This window comes from Ischnura elegans, chromosome 11, assembly GCF_921293095.1.
Source record: "Ischnura elegans chromosome 11, ioIscEleg1.1, whole genome shotgun sequence".
Lineage (NCBI taxonomy): Eukaryota > Metazoa > Arthropoda > Insecta > Odonata > Coenagrionidae > Ischnura > Ischnura elegans.
Genome location: NC_060256.1, coordinates 51,249,991 through 51,268,344, shown reverse-complemented (window position 1 = coordinate 51,268,344; position 18,354 = coordinate 51,249,991). Strand labels below are relative to the sequence as shown.

The window sequence follows — 18,354 nt, the reverse complement described above, 5'->3', positions numbered from 1 at the left end:
TTCTTATGAGGAGGCTGTTTTTTCTCCCTTTCCTTTGATGATATTAATATTCCAGTCTCTTTTTAACTGGTATATTCGTAGGTATCTCCTATCTTATCTAGTATTTTTAGATATTAGCTGATAGATTTTGGACGTATTTCCTCAGGGGGTGACAACTTTGCCCTATAAAACAAAGTTTCAACCCGGGATGTCCTGGGCTTTTGAGATTCTACTCGGGTTCTAAATTAAAGTCTAAAGGTGCAACAAACTGATCTTTGACAGTGTCTTGGGCAAGGTCTTTGTCATTGAAAATACTTGGGTTAACAGGGCATATCCCGGTTGAACTAAGCGTAGAAATAATATTGCTGCTGCTTGTGACTGCAGTGAGGAGACAAAGGAAAAAGTACCACCCATTTATTTTTACTAACTCAATAGCATCGGCAGAAATATACGATTCATGGTTATGTAAAATTAGCAATGCGGGATTTTCTTTAAAGCATTTTGCATGAATGATGAAATATTTTAAAACCAGCAAAAATAAATTGATAGTCATCCATCCAGAAGGGTTTGCGGCATCTACTGATCTTATGGGACACTTAAACAGTATTTTTGGGAGGATTTCATTCTAGGTAACCCAAAAAGTGGAGGAATTGCATTAACCTAAGCATTTATAATGTGGCATAATGTCATTGAGGAACATCTTTCAGAGGAAGTAACTTCACTTACTGGTTTTTCACCTTTGGGGTCTATCACTTTCCTTGGAGTTGAACGGTAGTGGAACCACTTTCATCATGGTTACACTTCCATCGGAAAATACGTCTTTCACATAAATACCTGATGGATCGGAAAAAAATGCACTCACAACCGTTCTATAGAAGCCAATGGCTCTTCCCAGTGAGGTTGCCTCTGGTTTCCGAAGGCTAATCGAAGGTTTCCGCTTCATAAAACCGTAAAACAAACCATCATCAGCGATTTCTCTCTGATCGCAGGTTGGTGGTTATTTCTTTCAATTTCTCTGAGCAAACTCATATGCTAATTATTTCGTGAGCAGGGGAGATTGCAGTTGTAAGTCACAGTTCACTATGGTGTTAATTTATTTTATAAGCTATGAATCTCAAAAATTCAATTTATAAATACTTTGCATTAAATAGATAGTATGTAACAAATATTCCTGTCTCAAAATTCTCTTTAAAAACTAAATTTCAATGTCCTGCTACTCTTCTTTTCACGAAAAACATTGAATGTTCATTGAACAGGTCTGTAGAAAGGAGGAACGTCGCAGTAACTAATGTTTATGAGAATCTCTCTTTTAACTACCTCAAGCTCGCTTCTGGCCAAGACTGAAGTGCTCCGTACAAAGAGCACATCTATAAAACAGATGTGGGATTCAGGAAATGTAGACAAATTGTCGCATACGATCGGGGTTCACACTAATTATTCACTTCTGCTTTACTTTTCTTATGTTCATTGCCATTCTGTAGTTTTGTCCTCACATTGTTGAATTGAAATGTATTGCTCAAATCCTAAAATCCTAAAGCATCAATATGGAGCCAAAACACTATAAAGTAAGCTTAAGTGAGAAATTTGAGTGCGTTTAGGTTACAGAGATTGATAGCTCGAAGCACCTGAGCTGTAAATGGGCATCCAACTGCGCCCCAATCCGAGTTGTCCCACGGTGCCTCAATCCAAGTTGTCCCACTGTGCCCAAATTTCAGCTGTCCCACTGTGCCCCGCATGTCCTGAAGTCTTATATTTGTCAGAAAAATTTTTAAACATCTTATATTCGTATAATATATTTAGTAAAATATTGCAAAGTCTCTAAATAATGTATTCGCCAAGTCTTTCCGCATGAAACTCGCTATAACTAGGAGAATTGCATTGATATCCACAACATAAAAGTTACGAAATTCATAGCAAAAAACATATTTTATAACATTTACGCGAAGCTACATAAGATTATGAAATAAGATTTTTGTGTATTATTCCTCGTGATATGATCTCCTTAATTTTAATATATTTTCCCTTTGACCGAGTAAATTGTTTAAATAAATCAATTGTCCCACTGTACCCCGTGTCCCACTGTGCCCCAGTCTCCCCTATACTATCGGTCGATCGGGAGTGATTTATCCTCAAGAGGTATGGAGAAGAAATTTAAAATTTTTATTTTATTTTTTATTTTGTTTATTTATCACATCCCCCGTAAACAGCACATAACGGCCTTTTACAACGAGGGTTTCCAATATTAACAAAGCACAACACAAACATCTATGCCCTGGATAGGGATCACCTACCCAGGCGGGATTCGAATCCACGACCTACGGTTTGGCAGGCGAGGACTTTACCCCTCCGCCACCGAAATTATTTGGCGATGAAAGCACAGCATATTCTATTTGTGTTTTAGCTAATCTTAACGTGAGTTTACTTGTAATGGCTACTTCGTGCTTTATAATCAAAACCACAGGTGTGATTGGATAGATGTAAAGAGAAGTTGCACGAACACAAACCTCATTCGTGCCTCTCTGTGTTCCTGCTTTGAGAGAGACACGGCTGAGGTCTGTACCTGCTTCCGCGTTAGGCTTTGAGTTTTCCTTCAGCGAAGATAAAAATCAAGATATTTTTCCTCGCCAGCAAAGGTGAACGTTTAAAAATTGTTTGCATACGAAATGTTCATTAAAGAAAAGGAGCGTTGGTTGGCGGAGTTAAGATGTTCATTTAGTGATACGTGACTAGTAATGTAATACGGATCAACTATCCCTACTCGCTTAAATTAGCCATATTTAGCGAATAAATACGATGTATTAGTGCATTAGAACATTGACAGCAATCCCGGATGCGAGTTGCGTGACCACGAACCTTCGTTTAGTGCGTGTTACGTCGATCGACATGGAAAGTAAATTACGTATTTATGAGAAATGCATTGAAAATTACAAATTGATGATACTTTATGTTCGTTAATTCCAATTTCAAGCCAATTCGGCATTTTTGGTCCCTTAAAATCCGCAGTCAAAGTGTTTACAAGAATCGAGAAAAAACGTTCAGGCTTGACTTGGTGGGAATGAGATATAACCACAATAAAAAGTACAAAAGGTCTTTGAACGCTTTAGTGTAAAACTCCCCTTCCGAAAGTGATTTTGACATTCTATGCCATTTTAGAGGTAAATCCCTTGTAAATTTTGAGATTCTAAGTAATTTTCAAGGAATTTACCTTGTTGCGGAAACGATGGCCAAAACTTTTTCATTCAATTCTGAAAAACCAACATCCCAAGACACTAATCATTGTTAATAGTTGAGGGCAAGAGAGAGACAAATCAAGTTTAAAATATTGAGCTAAAATAAACAAGGAATTTACCATGAAAATGGCGTAGAATGTCAAAATCACGGTCGGTAGTGGAGTTATACATTAAGTATGGAAATAACCATTTTTAGTTTTAACATGGATAGAGAACAAGTTTCTAATTATTTCACAACATAAACACAGTGCATTCGTATGTGTTTTAGTTACTCGTGGCCTGAGTTCGCTCCTACTGGCTCATTCGCGCTTTTAATGAAAACCACAGGTATGATGCGATAGATGAAAAGTACAGTTGCAAGAGCGCAAACCTTTATCGTGCCTATCTGTGTTCCTGCTTTGAGAAAGGAGGTACAGCCGAGGTCAGTGCCTGCTTCCGGGTTGGGCCTCGGAGAGTTCCTTCAACGTGGAAAATGGTGTAATGCAACGACTAACTTTTGGAACCTCATTAGTTAGACCAAGGACAAAGTTGAAAGGGTGGAAAAGAAGGGGATCTATAAATTAAAGCCTCTGCAGAGAACGCGTTCTCGGGCAGAAGGGAAATGAAGTTCAAAGGAAGGCGGAACAAACACGCAATGGATCTTGAGAGGAAAATCTCACATCCGCTGCCGTCGAGTTATTTTACCTTAGCAAACAATTTAGTGATTACAGTCCTAAGAGCATCCTAAGCAATGATTAAAGGAATAAAGTAAAGGCCTAATGGATTGGGGCGAAAATCAAAACTTAGAACACCAGGTTTTGAAAAACCCCGAGCGTGTTGTGAAGTTCTCATCGACTTTTTACTTTCGAGTTTTTTCTTCTCAGAATCCATGCCTTTAATGATATTGAGCCGAAAACTCGACTGAAACTCCATTAGCTTCTGCAAGTAGTAATTTGGGGATTCAATATGTTAGATACCTTATTGCATGAACCCTCAGGTTTTTTAGCCTACAAGGTGATGAAATGTCATTTCATTATGCTAAATAGTGTTAAAGATTTTGGCAGACAGTAGTATTGAGTTTGAAGGAGCATACCAGGGTACTAAATATGACAAGTAACTTCGTACGAATGGGTGAAAATTTACAGGTAATATCCAGACTGAGCCAAATGATGATGTTTTATGGCGAATATCATCTCTTATGTAAACTAAGGGAAATAGATTTTAGTTTTATGCTTTTTGTGTTTCTTCAAGAAGAATTTGTAATTTCTTCATTATTTGGCACATCATCTCTTCAATAGTGGAAGAATAATCGGTTTTTTCCTTAACTTTGGTGCATGAGTTTTCATTACTTTTTACCTGATTTTTTAATGCAGACTCGTAGGTAATTATGTGATTAACGTCCCTGAGTAAATGCTTGTTTAGTAGCTTATGAAGAAACAGAAATACTTAGATTTGAAATACATGTGCGGAATAATAAGAAAATAATCATTCAAAACCATGCAATACATTCTGCACCCGCTATCGCTCCAACATGACGTATCACCTTCCAAGTTATCCCTCGTCCGCATTTCCTCCCTTATCTCATCCAGAACCAACCCATTTCAACCCAACTCACTAGTAAATTATTTTCCAGACAAAATAATATGGCATTACGTTTTGAGTGTCAACATTCCTGCGTATATTCTTACTAAGTAGCTCACGACCGAAAAGCAATCCTAAGAAGGAAAAAATGTACGAAATAATAAAAAAACTAGTAATCGAAATTAAGTGGCACGCGACTTTCCTTATTAAGAAATTCCAATTTCTACATTATTTGATTTTTATGCTTAAGATTATTGAGGGTCAATTTTATTTCCCTGAGATTGGCATTGGCGTTGTAATGACTTTTTTATATTTGACATGAATTCTCAGGTATTTTTTCCACGAGTTCCTATAGGTTTTTCGTTCCCGTTAGAGTAGCTCTCATGCGACGGCGCATCGTACCATCATCCTGAACCCTTTATCGTTCCAACGTGACTTATAATCCCTGCAATCTCCCATCCCTATTTTCTCTCTAATTAATTCCAGTCCAATTTACCAGTAGATAAATATTATCCTAGTGAAAATGTTAGACTTAATTTTTTAAATATTAACTTCCCTGCCTGAAAGCTTGCGAACTTGCTCAAATCTCAACGTGATTCCTTGAAATACATGCACGAAACAAAATAATAATATAAATAATAAAATAATAGTAATTCAAAAGCATGAGTCACGCGAATTTACTTCTTAAAGACCTCTAATTTATTCATAATTTGATTTTTTTAAATTTTTTACTTTATTTTTTAACACTTCATTTTCATAAATTTGAAAAGAATTCGGTTACTTTCACAAAGATTAACGTAGGTGTTCTGATGATTTTTTTCTATGCTAAATACGAATTCTTAGGTTCTTTTCTCAATGAATCTGTATTCCCGTATGGGTTTCTTTCCCCTATGGGTAGGTATCTCCCACACGATGGCGTCTCATACCATAAGTCCGCACCCTCTATCGTTCCAACACATGACGTATCATCCTCCCTGTCCGCATTTCCACCCCTATTTCATCCAGAACCAACCCATTTCAAGCCGTCGCCCATCATCCCTCCTCGTCGTCGCAAATCTAATTTCATCGCCATCCGGTAACGGGACCCGTTCCTCAACTCTTGCTTCTCACTGTCTCACCCCAACCCCATCAAATCTCACCCCCAATGCTTCTTCCCCGTCTGATCCTTCGGATCCCTCCCTCGTCCGTCTCTCCGCTTCTCTCCAGTTGTCTTTGGGATCTGCTGCATCTGTCCTCTCGGAGGTGACGTAATTGATAAGCAATAACGGCGTCGGAATTTTATACGGCGTCAGATGTTGTCCAGGTTTATTCGCCGGGCGTCGTATCTCGATACTTTTCTTTCCGAGTCTGCAGGCAGGAGCTGATGGTGTTGGCTGAAGAGCCTACCGAAGAACTGTTTCTTTTGTTTTTACTGCAATTGTTTTTATATACTTGAATGGTTTCTGTTTCACTTCCTCTAAATTAGTGGCATTTTTTGCTAAAAACGAGATTGTTATTTTCTAAGTTAATAATTTATTATCTAGTATTATTTTTAAGGTTTTTGTTTCACTTCCATCGTCAAGTTTGCTGTACTTTAATGATTACGACCTCTACGTCATATACGAGCGAGTATACATATGGCACGTGTGAGTTGAGACCAGTCCTTTGCAAAACAGGCAAAGAGTTTAGTGAGATTCATAAAGATTCAATATTTTTATTTCTCCATGAATTCGAGGATGTTCAAAGTCAGCTTGCAAAAAATCTACCAATGAAGTGAGAAGAAAAGGTTTAAATTGTGCGTTTCGTAGTTTATTTTAATGTGTTAACGAGTTATGACCAAAATTTTCACCAAAAAGTAAGCATTTACCGTAATGGGATTGTCAATGTTTTGGTCAAAGTGGCTTGTCGTACCCAATCACCCTCATATATCGTAAATACATTTTTCGATGTATAAGGAAGTTAATTTGAGCTACTTTAGCATTTATTATCTGCTATTATTTTAAAGGTTTTTTTGTTTCACTTCCATCATCACGTATTGCCATAGTTCCGTGATAATGGCTTCAAAATTAATGATATGTTTCGCTTGAAACAGTGTTATTTTTATGTACATATATAACCAATGTGAAAGGGTGAAAGTTATGGTATTGGTATAAAAACTTTTTCCCTGCTTAGCGAACATTAGCAGTGGTTTGAATTACAACGTCGACTTTCCTTTTCTTAATAGTGGAAAAAAATGGAGTGTGAGAGCCTGTTCTATGGCATGGAGTTAACGTGAATCGAGATTCCTTGTTTACAATTTTACCTTTATTGCAGCTGACATCTGTGGATAATAGGGTGGTTTCCTATTATTTTTTTATTGCCTTAATCGAAAGATTATTACTCCTGGAGTACGTATTTCACGCTTTTAGATTTTTAAATGACGATATCTATCTTTCGCGATTAAATGAAAAGTGAAAATTTTCAAGCGCGCGAAAACGCGACGCTCAAGTATGAATGCCGGGAAATATCTCCGTACGTCGTATTTCTGGTTCCCCCTCCCGCCCGGTGAGGTGACCTTGAGGCGAGGCTTAGCGCTGATACGTCGCAGGATGCTAGCGGATAGCTGAGTACCTTGCTGCATGGTAGCGCTTGGCTTAAAAAAGGTTTATTAATACCTTATCAAACGAAGAAAACTTTCCGACCTTAGCCAGTTTTAGTAGGTGATTATTAAGACATGTTTCCCTGAGCTCTGTGCCTCATGCATGCATTGGTAACCTCAGACGATGTATAACTCCTATCTTCTCGTGTAGAAACTAGGTCCCTGGGATGTCACGTGGAGTGGAATCGCATGGGCGCCAATCTGGCCTTTTTCAAATGAGGATAAAATTTGACCCTTGCCATTCGTCTAAACCGGTATTTCAAAAACCAAATAATTTGTGTATTATGAATACACTAATGGTGGGTAACGAATCGCAATCAATGCCTTTCGTTTTCTTTGATGAAGGAAACTACCCTATTGGAGGTCGAGGAATCGGTGATGTTAAGCAAAACTGCTGAAGGACGAACGCGGGATGATATCTTGAACAGAACTACTCTAAGTCATAGCTTAATAAATAGATTGAAAATTTGTGAATTCCTTTCAACTTTTTATGAGGCAAAGAGGATATCCCCGTCTGGTACAAGGAAAATCCTTCCAACGACTAAGAGGGAGAGGAAGGGAGTTACTAAAATATAAAATGGTATTTCCTTTGAGAATGACACGTGTGAGTTGAGACCGGTCCTTTGCAAAACAGGCAAAGAGTTTAGTGAGATTCATAAATATTCAATATTTTTATTTCTCCATGAATTCGAGGATGTTCAAAGTCAGCTTGCAAAAATCTTCTACCAATGAAGTGAGAAGAAAAGGTTTAAATTGTGCGTTTCGTAGTTTATTTTAATGTGTTAACGAGTTATGACCAAAAATTTTGCCAAAAAGTAAGCATTGACCGTAATGGGATTGTCAATGTTTTGTTAAAAGTGGCGTGTCTTGTCCTACCCAAGCAACCCCATTCCGGCCACACTTCACTCCGTGCTCGAAACCAGTGCTGCCCCCTCCAGATATATTCACAACCTTCGGAGTCACGCGCATGGGTGCAAACCTTGATTTTTCCGCTGCTATCATCGTCCATACCTCACTCGCTCGTATATAACTGTTTAAAAAAATACTCGCAGAACCCCAGTCTAACCTTGAGCTGTGAAAATATGCAAGGTATGAGTGTCAATTTTATTTATTTTCACTACATCCCCAATTGAATTTAACTCGTTTGAACGAATTACCAAGCGCTTGGGAGTGACCCAGTTTCAAATTCACGCATCAAAGAATTTCTCCAAGAAAGAATGATCCGCATCGCTATAACTTTTGTGCCACAAACATTTTGATGCTCTTCCCTTTTGGTGCGAGGTTATTTTTTCTGCCATTCCCGAAGAGAAGTGCAATTCAAATGTGTGACGTCGGAAAGTCGACTAGCAGGATTAAAAAAAGAAAACCACTTCGCGTATCTGATATAAAGTCTCAGCATTGCTCGCTAGAGGTGTCCGTATTCGTTGAATTACGTTTGACCTTCCATATTGGGGAGCTTCTTTTAGACCGGGAAAACATTTTTAAGAGTCCTGCCAATATATATTCGGCTTTTTCATATTTATGTTAGAGCGTTACAGTGGAGCGAGAAGGTGGTATGCGGAAAGGCCAAAACAAAAAAAAAAAAAGGTTAAGCGAAAATGAGGATGGTTTATGTTTCCTCTGATTCTAAAAGCGTGCTCAAACACAGGGCTACATTATCTACTCGTGCTTTCGTGATAGACCGGCCGAAGGCACGGGCGAAAATGCAGTCCGGAAACAATGAGAATGTTGTGGCCACAGATGCACGCCCAATAGTCGAGGTGAAAAACAAAGGCGAAGCGAGAAATTTCGGCGCACCAAAAAAAAAATAAATAAACGGAAGGATTGTGTAGGACCTAGGGGGGAATATAGCAGTGTGCGTCAGTAGAAAAAATTGGGGTTATCCCGGGGTCTGTTTAGTCCAAAAGCGAAGAGAGGAAGTGCAATGGTGTGAGTGGGCCAAAAATTTTGTAACAAAGGGGACGGAATGGGATCCCTGGTTCTCCCTGTGAGTTGTGATTGTGTTCAAGTCCGCACGTGAATGCGTGTATGTGTATATGAGTGTGGGAACGGGCTTTAGCCCTAACGAGAAAAGTTCGTCAGCCGTGAGAAATAAGTACTGGGAGTTTGCTTTGGGGTTCGTGCATGCGATGCCACTAGCCCGTGTGTGTACGAGATACCTGCGAGTTAATTGGTCCTTAGAGCACGTCAACCGGGTAGGGGATTTTGACAGGACCAATCCCCAACCCCTCATCCCTTGTTTTCATTTAGTTTTCTACGTCATCAACGCGTCGTGTGATCCCGTCTATTCGGGAAAAAAAATCGGAGAATGGAAAATGTTGTTCCATGCGTCTCGAAAATGCTTGGAACTTTGCGGCGGCGTAAATATTGCATGAAAGCATTCCGTCCAATTACCATATAAATTTGTCACAGTTTCATCATTTTTTTCTTTTGCCTTTCATTCTCCCGCATCCATTTGGTCACTTGCGCTGTGAGGGCGGATTGTGTTTCATTTGTTTTTTTTCCTCTCTCTCTCTCGTTGAAATTCGTGATCAAGATAGGTGCGCTCGTTTTTCCCTGCACGCGCGACAAATATATCACGAGTTGTCATCAAACGTCATCGCAGATATTGGAGAGGGGCAGAAAAAAATAATTTAACTACCATGCTTTTTTAATCTTCGTGATTGACCTCAATACCGAGAAAAAATTCGTACCCATGAAATGGTCAATGTCACAGTACCCTTAATGATCGCACCCTCTCTTTGAAATTCAGTCACAAACTATTATGATTATAAGGCTCTAAATGAAGCGTATTGAATGTGATAGTAATATTCATGGTATTGAATTTCAAATTATCCCTTTGTTATTTTATCGTGAGCTAGCTTTTCATCTTCTCTGTGTTTTGGGAGCGTGTTTTGGTATTTAAATCGGCCAAATCGACAATACATATTAAACGATTTCATTTCCCGTTTCCCGGAAAAGATGTCCATCATGAATTCGCTTTAAAATTTTATGGTAACAAGAAAATAAATTACTTTGTTTATTCAGTGTATCTAAAGCCATGACTTTCTATGCAATCGGTTTAGCCGATACTTATTAATCTTATTTTATCACATGGTTTGTACTGGTAATGCTTTATTCTTTTCCAGAAAATCCGGAGGTTATTTTTAAAATATTTGTTAAGTTTTGTACCCTTTTAATTTCTCCCTACTGGCTAAAAAATGTGATTCTATTGCTCGGAATGGTTTTCATAAAAAGGTGAAAGAATGTTAGCATTTAGAGTTTCAACACTCTCGATCCTACTTAGCCTTAACTTAGGTGTCCATTCCTCGCTAAAATTATCTTAGTTGGCTTGGTTTAGTACAATCCCAAACGTGCACAATAAGTTTTTGTCATTAAACGTTAATTGATTTTTAATTATGTTTCCTCACTCGAAAGATTTTTTCACGACCCGTGATTGAAATGTTGCGAAGCTTCGCGAGTTTGCCTAGCCTATTGAATGAAAGTAGGTTCTCTTGACTTTGTAAAAGCCGCACTTCACACTGATAGTGTGCACCTGATTTAGTATGTAATGCATGGAACATGGGCAAGATTGTTCCCTCCTTTTATACATTTTGAAATTTAAAAAAATTGAAGACTATTCCAATACCATAGTCAATGCGTTGATGAGGCTCAGAGGGTAGTATGTGGGTGTATCAGCCGTGGGAAAAATTTACAAGAAAGGTTCGCACGTTCACCTGTTTTTCGAATTCGCTGTTTTCCTGCTCTTTTGTAAACGGTTTTTCTTCTGTCGTATTCCTCACCCACCGCAATCAGGTCATACCTTTTCATCGGGAGCGTCGAACGTACTAAAAAGAGACTCGCGGACACTGCGGTGAGTGAGCTTCCAGCGTGCCGCGTTCAGTCGTGATACTGTGTGGAGAAAAGGGAGAAATAAAATTGACGTTTTGAACTCGATCGTTCCCTGTCGGCTGTTCCGAAAACCTCATGGAAGCATCGAGTGGGAAAGACCGGCTTGAGCACTGAGGCAAATGCTCAGACGAAATTGAAAGCCGCCTCGATGGGATCCTGGAATACGGGAAGCGCTGCGGACAAAGCGGAAGTCTCGTTGACTGTGGACTTGGAAGGGGGTTAATGATGTCACGTCTATGTCGTTTCGATGTAATGTTGTGTATTGGTAAGGGGTGGTATTTTTCAAAAGAGGGATTATTCAAGGTGACCTATTTGGTCAAGAATGCTTCTAATAATTAAATAGTAGGTAATAATTATAATAGGAAATATATAGCGGCTATTGAAGGAAGACGTAAGCTCTAGCAAGGTGGGAATTCGGAAGCCCGCCTTCCATCCCCACGCCCCATTTTAATAATTTAAGAAGTATTATGTACCGCAGTCTTTGTTGCAGTAGTGAATCATCCGATAGGAGATGGCCACGGCAGGTGGTGATACTCCTTCACATATATTACTTTCACGGCTTGATATTTCAAAGTTAAATATCATAAGATGTCCATGTTTACAACAGTTCCAAAATAAAATGTCCTTGAAATCCTTGTATTAGTGGACGATGGAAGAATGTGTGAAGCAAAATTTTGCTTTTTATCTGCTGGCTAAAACTGAATTTTTGTGCTTATTTGTTTACTATTCTTCGGTTTATTTTTTCCTACTTTATTCCCAAAATCAGAGATACATGTAAATGACTTTTTTCCTAGCTTAAATGGCCATTTTTCGTGCCTTTTTATTGGCTTTGCCTTGATAAAATTAGCTTAGAAAATATAAATGGTGTAAGTAGGTCTATATTTCACCAATACTGTGTAATAAATATTCAATGAAAAAGTATTATGTCTTCTCTGAGCATTGCGTAAATAGTTTTATTTGAATATTCGGGTAGAAAATCTTTAAAGATTTGCATAGTCTTATCGTCTGACTATTTTTATTTCTAACTTCAAAATTAATTTATTCATTTTTGTATTTAAAAAACCGTATGCTTACTATAGTGGAGTCATTGATGACTGCGATAGGGAAATGAGTTAGCAATGCTAATACAAACCTCACAGATTGTTAGGGTAGTAAAAGATGTATTCATTTTGACCGAATCACATTTCAATTGTCCAAATATATACTTGTTAAATATTCATCAGGTATCTGGGTGATTGTATCTCAATGATAACAAACTGCCATCAGGATTAACTAATCTAGCTTTGACACACGATAATACTCCTGGATATCAATTAGCTTCAAGTTGATTGTGGCTTTGATCATTCATATCCAATGAGAAGGGAAGATTAGGTGTAAAGCCTGCCTAACGAAGACTTTGTTACCTTTCATCCTATCAAATGGATGCAGTATATTGCGTATCTTTAGTTTACAAGTATACTGAAGAATCTATTTCTCCGCAATCACGGTACCCCTGTATGTTTTGCGTTTAGAATTTATGGTCTAGTTGACGTGCATGAGTGATGTATGTTATGTACAATGGAGGGAAAAAAGTATCCCAAGAAAATTTAAGCCGCCACTACCGCTCTGCTATGGAGTTGATTATCTTTCCGGCGATGTTAACTCTTAGGAGTGAGACTATGGACTGGGCTCAAATTCAACCGTGGAAACCTTAAAACCAGAATAAGCCGTGAACTTCGTCTATCGTGAGAAAACTTGAAAAAAGCCGTGAATTACGTCATAAAACCGTAACAATTGCCGGCCTCGGTGGCGGCGGGTAAACGCTCTCGCCTGCCAAACAAGAGATCGCGGGTTCGAGTCCCGCCTGGGTAGGTTTCCCCGGTCCAGGGCATGGTCGTTTGTGTACGTTTACTTGTTACATTGGTTGAACACCCCGGTGTAAAATGGCCAATAAGAGCTGTATCCGGTGGTTTGAGAATAAAATGAAATAAAATAATCTCTCAAATTTGATTGTAGAACTAAAATTGACACATCAAAAAAATCGGTATCTTAACTCCTCTGCCGCCCTGCTCTATCATTTTTCCCACTGACCACATGACTTTTAGCCCGCCAGCTAATGTCACAATAGATATTTTTGACGTCATATTAGATACTTTAATAGCTGCGTTTGCATTCACGGTTTCTGTCGCGTTTATTAAATTTTTAGTTAAAGTGCAGCCAGTGATTGTTACTTGATCAATATTTCTACCTAAAATGGCTTAAACAGACCGTGAATTTGACGACATCAAGACCGTGAAAACCTGGTAAAAACCGTGAACTTTATAATTTAGTTAGTTAGAGAATCCTGATGGAATGTTAGAGCGTAGGTTTCCGCGGCGATGGTTTGATCTCTGCATTTCTCCAGGGTTTTCTTCCGCGTCAGATTGTTGGTTGACAACAGTTTCGCTGGCTATCCTGCCAGCGTCTTCAGGTCGAAGGTGTCGGCTGTTGGTTTCTGTCTCGCTTATATACTGTAGGCTGGATGGGAGCTGCACTGTGATTGGCTGTCTGACTGGGTGCTTCTCTCTGGTTGGCTCTCTCTTTGATCACTCTTTTCCAGGCGCTGTGAAGGAAGTATCCATCTTCTCTATTGAAATTCAAAGGTGTTTTTTGAATTTCTATTGCTTCCCTGATTTGTCTAGGGAAATATCGGCACTCCTTAACTCGAAACTGTTGTCAACCAACAGTCTGACGCGGAAGAAAACCCTGGAGAAATGCAGAGATCAATCCTGATGGAAGTTCAAATGCGGTCTTCTCTCAATGACCAAGGTTGTGAAGGAATATCGCTTGCCTACATGCCCCAGGCGTAATTTGCGCCGGTCTCTAGAATGGTGGTGGTGTATTCGTTATCCTTTAAAATGTACGTTCTATTTTACTCTCTCGAGTTCCTTGTCGCACCTTCCTTTTCTCTGCTACCTCCCTCTCATCCTCCTTTCCTTCGAATCTTCGCACTTACTCTTTCACCCGTGCAAATGTGCGCTAAGCTCAACCTCACTCCATCTTTCTCTCGTCTCTGATAATTTGTGGACAGTGGTCTCCAGACGGAAACAGCGTTCGTTATTAGTTCCCTTTAATATTATAAAAGACAAAGAATAATACTGAATTCCTCAAAAAGCATCACAATACTATCATAGTAAATCAATCCCGTATTATGAAAATATTATCATTATCATAAATCGCGTTTTAAAATATTTACTCTGCATTAAAAATACCTTTGCCACCAAGGAAGCTGTTTATTTTGATAATAAATTAATTTGTAAAATTACTTACAAAAGGTAATATCCGCATATTTGATTTTGGGATAAATTAATTTCATTGCCACCGGAAAAACACTGATACAAGTAGTTCATACATTAATAAGTTTAAATCATTTGTGGTTTGTAGCTTTAGATGGGATTGGTTATAATAGAAGTGTATAGATGGGTGAGGACCTGTACTTTAATCGGTTTTGACAATTTAAATGAGATTATTCCACAATTTCCTCGTTGTAAAAAGGATTGTATCAAGCACTTCAAGAGTACTTTTATATCTTCAATCATTGAATCTTATTTCCCCTTGATTACGAGATTCTGTGCTCGAGCACCTGTGCACCTTTCCTTGCAGTTTTTATTATTTAACTAACTGTGCATGTGAATTCTTACGAGCTTGTTACTTTTGGTAATTTCGAAAAGAAGGTGACGGTAAGATTTTAGTCCTCAAAATTTGAATCTTAAAAAATGTGGAAATCGAATTCCTTCTTTTAAGCTGAAATAGCGATTCTCGTATCAGTAATGTGGGATCTAACCTAAATTATTTTTTGGATCTTGGCCTCGTCTCTTCTTCTCCTGAGCCAGGTCAATTGATAAACTTAATTAAACTGACTGAAAATATGATTAAACCTCCTATAGAATACCGGTGGATGGCTTTCGTTTTATGTTCAGTTATTTTTCATAATTTTTAATATGTATCGTTGAAAATATTTTTATGAGAATATAAGTACTCTGTCGGGATATTCCTGCATGCAAAATCGGTATAAAAGAGGATGGTGCCTAGGTTTAAGATTCATGTTATGGTAAGGAAAATTTAAGGATGTATTCTTCTACCTTTACTTAATGGATTAGTGGCCACAAAATATAGGCTTTACTTGCTATATTTTCTTTGAATTTCTTCTATAAATTCGCTTTTTCAAAAAGACCTCTGTCCGCTGGTGTATACCAAAACAAAGCAAAAATTTTAATGGAAAAAAATTAAAGATTAAATTATCCTCATTCTCTGTAATATACTTTTGATTTTCAAGCGCGATGGTTGTAGTCTGTGTTGTCAAAAGTTTTTTTCAGCAATATCCACTAAAGTTATTAGTTTTTGATCGCGCAGACACAATATCTAACCCCGTTATAGTTACAATTACGATTAAAAAACCCACGTAATGATGTCACTGAGCTGTAAGGCAATACAACTTCACCGTAATGTTTTCAAAGATACCCTCAATTGTTGTCCATGGCCTTAAATGTATTTTCCTAATCCCTCTAGAATAAAACCCTGGAGAACCAAGGGTGAAAAAAGCTTGGAAAAATGAATGGAATTTTTGGAATTTGATCTGAAATACACAATATTTAAGTTGGTTTTACCGAGCAAGGTGTTCATTTCAAGCCCACATTATGTCACAGGAGATATATTTCTTTTTTACCAAGCCACTGTAGATTCAAACTGTCGTTATCCACGATGAAATAACTCAAATGGTTATTTTCACACTTTTTAATTACAAAACTCAACAACCGACCATGGTTTCAAACACATTGTTTCACCAACAACACATGGTTTCAACAAAGGTGTCCTTGAAAATGAGACAATGTGCTGAAACAGTGGTCGGTTGTTGAGTTTTGCTATTAAAAACAGTGGAAATTACCATTTTTGTTCTTTCATCATGGATATATCTAAATTTCACCTCATCAAGCTAGAAAGGATTCAATATAAACTGTCGTCATACCAGCTAGAGATACGCCTTGGAAAATTTTGATTTGATGGCGTAACAGGCTGCAAACATGGCTAGCAATCGGGAGATTCGGTTTTGAATTCCGGAAAAGCTATATTTCTTATGGTGAATTTCGTGCTTGGTGTATATTAACAACTGTTCGCGTTACTACGCATACTATATCTTGTTTCATGCAGTGCTTTAGAATATAGATGTTAGCTTGCAATTTACTATTGCATTGATGGAGGCTTAATCGGAATGGTGCACTTGACGCAAATAATGTTCCGGGTTTTCCCCGCGTAGGATCATTGTCGTGACAATAGTTTCGCCGGGGTATCAGAAAGAAACTTCCGGTTTAAAGTGTTTATCATCGACGCGGAGGACAACCCAGAAACATAGCTTATCTACTGTAGTCTTAAGCTTGTTCCTTAGTGAAAAAAACGAAAGATTGCATTGATGTACTAATTTTAAAACAACGACGAAACTGGGTGCTTACGAGGTTGTTGCTCTTGTCAATTGCAGCCGCAAGGTGGCGGCATGTTTGTTGGGATTCTTGAAACCGTGGCTCGTGCATGAGAGGGTACTTCTCTTCCTGTACCTTACCAAAGGAATTTTCTCGCCTCTGTAATGAGAGAACTAAAGGCCGCGCGTGGCCTGGAAATGATACCTGCGTCGAAACCCCGAGGAACGGATAAAAGGAGAAGGAAGACGATGTAATGAGTTTTCTGCGAAGCGGCCTGGGGTTCATGCACAAACTCAGGTAGCTGAGCCTCGCCGCGGTAGTGAGGGCGTCGATGGTACCGGTCTCTATCGGCTTCCGCACACATTCCCTACCTTGCGGACGGATAAGCACAATTTACACTGGTCTCTTCCGTGGAGAGATTTCCATCTCGGTCGGGAATAACTTTTTTATTTACTTTCGGCCGGGTAAAAGTCAGCGCTTCCCGCTTTCTATTTCTCCTCCTGGTCGGGATTTTCGTTAATTTCGGAAAGAGTTGAAGCGGAAATCGTTTCCTGAAATCGGAAAATGAACAAAAAAATATTCATGTTTCGAGACGGCGGCGTAAAGCAGAAATGAGTCTTGTGTCAACGTAATTTTTGGAGTTGAATACTTAGGGTGGAATGGGGTCTCCGGTCTTGCTCGCGGGGACGTTTCAAGCTATGCGACCATGTTTCTGAGAGTCCTTCCATTATTTTCAGCGGTTTTTCGAGAGCTGAGCTTTGAGATTCGTTGTTAAATTTGATCGTTGTCGGGTAGAAATTCCAACTTCTCCTGTTGCCTTTTCTCACGTTCTTTGGAAATGTCGGACCGGAAATGGTAAATGTTTCTTACTATATACGCTATCACGAATACTACAAAAGAAGATCCTCAAATCTGCCTCTGAATGTTTTGTCGCCCACCGCGCGTTTAAATGAGTTTCCAAAAGCCGCCACTCGTGTCGCCGACGGACAAATTGATCCGAGTTTCACGGGGAAATAAGGTATAAATAAGGGTGTTAACCGAAATTTGTATACAAGATGATAAAATGATGAATCAAATTCATAACTTTTCAATGCCATTCCTCGCATTTTCAAGCATTATAATACAAAATATTGGAAAAAAGTGGATCGCGTTCCGCTCATCACAGCGCCGCGGACATTTTTGAAAACCGATTAACCGTCCGAAGTGGCTACAGAAATCAGCCTACTGTGTGATGGAATTGGGCCTTCTCTATGAGGTCCCCATGTACGCTACCTTACCAGGAAACAAAAAAGCCCCAGAGTCCTGAACGTTTTAAAATCGTTTCAGGCTTGATTAGGTGGAAGTTCGATACATCCATGATAGAAACTTCAAATGGTAATTTTCACACTTTTATGCGTCACTCAGCCATTGACCATGGTTTCAGCACATTATGTCATCCTTGAAATGACACAATATGTCGATACCATGGTCGATAGTTGAGTGTCGTATGAAAGCATGGAAATTACCATTTGAATTTTTTGCTATGTACATATAGACTTCATACTCCGTAGGCTCGGGTTCATATCGTGGCGGTTGCAAAGAATTCGGTTAGTGGTAGAAAGTTCGGTCAAAAGAATTCTACTCGGTCCTTACTTCAGTATTATGC

The 18,354-nt window shown here is 38.8% G+C and overlaps 1 protein-coding gene across 1 annotated transcript in view; it reads left to right on the top strand.

Annotated features, from left to right (window-relative positions):
* Positions 1-18,354, top strand: part of LOC124167632 — a 481,758-nt gene that overhangs the window by 267,521 nt on the left and 195,883 nt on the right. The gene's annotated exons all lie outside the window — the stretch shown is intronic.